Consider the following 6,332-nt stretch of genomic DNA (forward strand, 5'->3'; position numbering starts at 1 on the left):
GCTGGATCCTAAGGTAGACCTATTACCATTGTCTGGATGAACCATTACACTGATTTCCATAGTGGCTACATGAGTTTGCAATCCCGTCATCAATATATGAGTGTTTCTCTTGTTCCACATCCTCACCACTGTGAGATGTTACTTGTTGAAATCCCTGTTTGGTAATAATGTTGAATATTTCTTTGTTTCCCAGCCATTTGAGCTTCCACTATTGAGAATTCTGTTTAGATCTGTATACCATATTTTAATTTGATTATTTATCATAATATCTTCTTGAGTTCTTTATATATTTTTTTATATTATCCCCCTATTGTATATGTAGTTATTAAATATCTCTTCCCATTCTGTAGGACACTGCTTTGTGCAAATGTTGGATGTCCTTTGCCTTGCCGGAAATTCTCTGTTTCATGAGTTCCCATTTTTTAAATTTTTGACCTTACTACCTGTGCTAACATAGTTCTGTTCAGAAAGTGTTTTCCTGTGTCAATGAGTCAAAGGCTCTTCTCTACTTTCTCTTCTATTAGGTTCAGAGTATCTGATTTCATGTTGATATCTATAATCCATTTGGAGTTGAATTTTGTGCTATATGATAAATATGGATCTCTTTGGATTCTTTTACAAAGCCATTCAGTAAAATATGTTCAAGATACTGTCTTATTTCAAGTGTGCATTTCTAGCCTCTTTTTAAAACATCAGATGCTCATGCATGTGTGGATTTATGTCTGTGTCTTCAATTCTATTCCATTGTTCAATGTGTCTGTTTTTGTGCTAATACTATGCTGTTTTTTATTTTTACCTTTTGTTTCAGAATTCTATACACATATCCAATATATCATAGTTGTTTTTTATTTTTACCTTTTGTTTCAGAATTCTATACACATATCCAATATATCATAGTTGCATTCACCCCTCCCTACTTATATACTTATATATCATAGCGGTTTTTTATTTTTACCTTTTGTTTCAGAATTCTATACACATATCCAATATATCATAGGTGCATTCACCCCTCCCTACTTACTCCCCATGATATCCCCAAGCACTTCCAACAAAAGAATGACAAGAATAAATCAACGATAAATGTAAAATTACATATATAGCTATTTTAAAAACTGACCAAAAAACCTAAAGATCATGAATCAATAATTTTGATAGTAGCCAGTTAAGTATTATTTAAACATCCTTAAAATGAAATCATTAATTGTGTCACTAGAATATTCTAAAGCAATAAATTCTGAAAATTTAAGTGGTGGCAAATAAAAAAAAAAACAATAGTTGGAGGCCTCCTGTTACATTATTCAAATCTAGATGAAGCTGCAGTAATTGAAACAATCTGGTAGTCAAAGGATTGACAAACATTTTTTAGTGGGACAGAATTAAATGCTAAGAAACAAACTCATACATAAACATTCTGACAAGAATAAAGGCAATTCAGACTAAAATTAACACAAAAATGTTGTAAAAGTTAATATATACCAAAGTATAAAAGCCTTCATCTAGGAATGAAGTCTTGTGAAATATTCACCATTCACATTGGCATGTAGACTGACAGGTATACTATTATTATATTTTTTGTGGTTGGTATTCAAGTGAGCAGCTATGCTACCATTCTTACATCTAATCTTCAAAGAGGATCAATAATAGATTTCAAGTGTATTGATGACCTTCTCACAAGTCTATTAAAGTACTAGTAAGGGGCATTCTAAACCCTTCCATTTAAGAAGATTAAGCTTTTCACAGTAAATTTACTCAAACATTCTAATTTTCCTGAGTCTTTGAATTTACTTTTCAACACTGAACCAAGGGATAGAAGATAGTTTCTCCTGCTTAATCACAGTATGCCATATTTTGACACATGTTTCAGCCAACCAATTAAACTGCTAGCATCTTTAAAAAAATAAGATCTTGCCGGGCGGTGGTGGCACACGCCTTTAATCCCAGCACTCGGGAGGCAGAGGCAGGCGGATCTCTGTGAGTTCGAGGCCAGCCTGGGCTACCAAGTGAGTTCCAGGAAAAGGCGCAAAGCTACACAGAGAAACCCTGTCTCGAAAAACCTAAAAAAAAAAATAAATAAATAAATAAAAAATAAAGTGAACCTTTTCTAGTATTATGTTCCTTCCACCACTATGCAACATACTTACATGCGTTTGCAAAAATGTTTTCCATTTTCTTAATTGTACTGTGTTTTAAGTACTGGATAAATACATTTCCATGATGTCAGAATTTATTGTATAACAATGCATCTCTATGCTACTAGTTTCAATAACTACAAATTACCAAGTATTCTGCTTTTCTTGACAGCTTGTGAGACATTCAGATTTTTTTTCTATTCTTAATATGTAATATTAAATCTCAAATCACACATTACACATTACACAAAATAGTATGTAAATGTTTTTTTGATATGTATATAGTTTTGTTACAGTATAACTACAAAAGTACAAAGAGGAAAATGCTAAGGTGTTTCAAAGAAGCCTGAAAGGTCACATCTGTGAAACTAATAAAGATGCAAGTGTCGCTGTGTTGATAACATTATCCAAAGTAATCCAGAGAAGGTGGAAACTCTTTACTGCTGACTTCTACCCTTAAAGTCACGCTGGACAGGTAAAGCTGAGCTTTGATAGAAGTAAGGCAAAGTAAAAGGCATAGTCAGGCTGAATATGCTTATGTATGGTCGCAAAATCTCTTGTTCTTCACAGGGAGTATCACATGCATTTATCTTGCAAAGCTCTTTTAAAAATATTTACACCATGGGTTTTCAGTGCTCCCTCATTCTATCAGGAGACTCTTTAGCAACTTTATATTAAATTGAATTAGAAAGCCAACTCCAAATCCCACTGAGACCATTACAGAAATCCACCATTTTTTTTTCAAGAACCAATGATGGTACCACAATCTAAATAATACAGGTGACCTCTAAAAGTACAGAATATATATAGTTCTTGTACATATATGTATGAATATATCTCTCTGAATAAAGCAAATGGAGATTTATGAGAGCCAGTCTCATGATAGGAGCTGAGTAGTACAACAATGACTACATGCCTACTGGAAATGTTTATTTACTCTGAAACTGCTCAATTCATATAGCTGCTACCCTAGCAGTCCAAATGTGGTATTGACATCCTAGAATATACATTTAGAGTCCCATGTCTTCAGGCTACTACGGAAGGATGAAGAGGCTGATAACTACTAGGGAATGATGCCAGCTATAGCAATAGGGATACATGCACTCCCTAGCTAATACCAAAGGCAGAGGGGCAGGAAAGCAGCACTGAATTTTCATTAAACCTCTTCATATATCTACCACAACTGGAAGTTGTTAAGCCCTCTACTCTGGGGATGAGGGGAGACTTTTCTTCTATCATCTGTTTCTTTCTGAAAATGTCCTCATATACCTTCTCAGAGGCATGTCTTGTTTGATTTTATTGTAAACTGAACATAACCTAGAATAAGCAGTCATATTTACAGAGAAACAATTAGCACTCATTAGCACGGGAGAGTATGGAACTGTTCACCTTGCTAGAACAGTTTATCTTTATTTTAGCTGTTAAACAATTACATGAATTTAGGATTCAAATAACTATGAACTATGATGGTGAATTTTACTCAATATTGATTATGCCTCAATAAATAAGAATAAAAATATTAGAAAATGCTAGAAATCATAAAAGTCTTCCATCATATAATTAGTACTGTTCTGTCAAGTATGAAACACTAGTAAGGCATTTTTGCAAGGTTAATAATATATTGTCCATGCTTCAGTGGATGCCCCCTATACCTGTACACATGTAGCACTAATCAAACTCAGTAACTTCTTAAAAAGTACAAGAATTTCGAAGGGGTTTTGAAGTATGAGATGGGAGGAATTAGAAGGGAAGACATTTGAGGTAGATATGACCAAGAGACACTATAAACATGTAGTAAATCCTTAAAGAATAAGTCTTAAACTAATTTTAAGAAAAAGAGAAAATTCATAAACGTGTTTGGAAGGTAAGAGGAAATAAATTGTATTTTATTGGAGAATTTCCAAATGATTTTCTGGGAGGAAATAATTTATATTAATATTTGGTTACTGTTTCTAATTCAGTACTTTATACATATAGACATTTGTGAAATAGAAATTGAGATGTACTTCTAATCCAATATGAAACATGAATACATACCTGACAGTTTTGACTTACAGACCTCATAAATTATATTTTGATTGTTATCCTATACTTTATCCTCATCACAGTAATTATAACCATGCAAAAATCTGTTTGGTAAATACATTTTGTTCATTTTTTAAAATTTTATTTTCTTCATATCAACAGTTCTCTAAGACAATGAAATGTCTACTTCTACCCAAGTACAGCATATTTTAATGACTATTACCAAACTTTTATTCCTATTTATTCTTATAAAATGTTGCTTCTGCATGGAAACATTGATTTCCAGATCAAAGAAACAGCCAACTTTCTTCCACATTTAAATAAGCACTCTACTTAAAATAATTAGATAAATTACTGTGTTTTTATAAATAATCTTCTATAAGGGGTGTCTTTCATGTTAGCATACACCATCTATATAGTGCTGAAATATTTGCTCAATGGAAGACCAAATCATGAAAACTGGAGAAATTGGGGCTATTTATAAAATGGAAATAAGTTCCATTAAGTGTAATGAAAAGAGATCTGAGAAATTATGAACACAAAAGAATAAACATATGAAAATGATTTTGAAGCATATACTTTTAAAATGATTAGCGCCAAGTGTTTTCATTAAGAAACTGTTGGCGTTGAAATGTGAAACTGAGGCTATGGATAGTCTGCATAATCTTGAATGCTTTGACAAACTATCAAATTTTTTACTTACTTTGAAAAGAAACAACAGAACATATCATAGTTTTGAGATAGGTATATTGTTGCACAATTTTTTTTGCCTAAATTGAAACTGAATCAATTATATCTGTGAACATATCAAAGTTGTGATACTGTTCCTTGACTGGTATTTCACAATTCATATTATACATAATGATACAGGATAGGAACAAGCCATGGAATTTGTCACTGCTTGCCCCTTGTACCGAATGTAATTAATGTTATTTGTACCCTTAACTGACTATCATATTTTTTTAGGTATAATTGCATTATACAATGTAAAGCCGTTGCTTCTGCAGACCTGATTTTTCAGAGCTGTAACTAGAACTTTCACCTTCATTACATGTAGAAAATCTCTGTGAAATTCCTTCATTTAATGAGATTTATTCTGAGATATTTCATACCTTTTTACATAGCAGAGTGTTTTATAAAGAAAGTTGCAAGCAATGCACTAGAGAGGTGGAAAGAATAAGCTTTTCAAGAAAATAGTGCTGAAATAACAAATCCATGAATAAAATAGTGAACTTATGTCTTATTCTCACACCTTGTACACAATGAAACTCAAAATGAATTCTATACTCAAAATATGACCCAGTAGAAAAATATCAGGAAAAGCCTGAGTTGTAGTTCAAGAATTCTTAGACATAATACTTAAAATATGATCCTTAAAAGTTAATCAAAACTAGTTTAATTAAGATTAAAATGTGCTCTTCTCTGAAGAATGTCAGGCTGAAATTCATAGCTACTATATGGGGCAATGGATTTGAAAACTATGTATGTTACAAATAATGTGTATACAAAATGTTCTCAAAACTCAACAGTGAAAATACTTGCCTAATCAGAAAATGGACAAAAGATATGAAGACTTTTCACTGAAGAGGATGCATAAATAACAAATAATCACATCTAGAGATATTGAATATTATTCAATTAGGAAAATAAAAGTAAAAGCCATTATGAGACAGCATTATGCCACTGTCACAATGGCCATAATTGCACTCCAAGGCATCCCCCCACATAAATTGACTTATTTATATCACATAAATTGACTTATGTTCACATAAATACGTTTACACCATGTTTACAGAAGCAGCTTTATTTGTTATAGGAAGGGACTTGAAGCAACCCATGTGCATTTCTACAGGTATCATTAGGGCAATATTTTCAAGTTCTTTTTGAGATTCTCCCAATCTTTAATAACTTGAGCGATCATAAGAAATCACATAAACATAGAAAATTATTACAGAATAGTTATTGGGTACTAATGTTCACTAAATGTTCATTGCAACTGTATTGGTGCCTACCATTTTTTTATTTGCTGAAATCCTCAAAACATTTCTTGACCTTGAGAAGAGAGAAAAAAAGAGGTACAATTTTTTTTTTTGCTATAGCAAAATACAACAGAAACCAAAGGATTAAAGTGTGAGACATCAGGGAGTAAGTAGACTATTTTGGTGTTAATAGATTAGT

Source organism: Peromyscus leucopus, chromosome X (assembly GCF_004664715.2).
Source record: "Peromyscus leucopus breed LL Stock chromosome X, UCI_PerLeu_2.1, whole genome shotgun sequence".
Classification (NCBI taxonomy): domain Eukaryota; kingdom Metazoa; phylum Chordata; class Mammalia; order Rodentia; family Cricetidae; genus Peromyscus; species Peromyscus leucopus.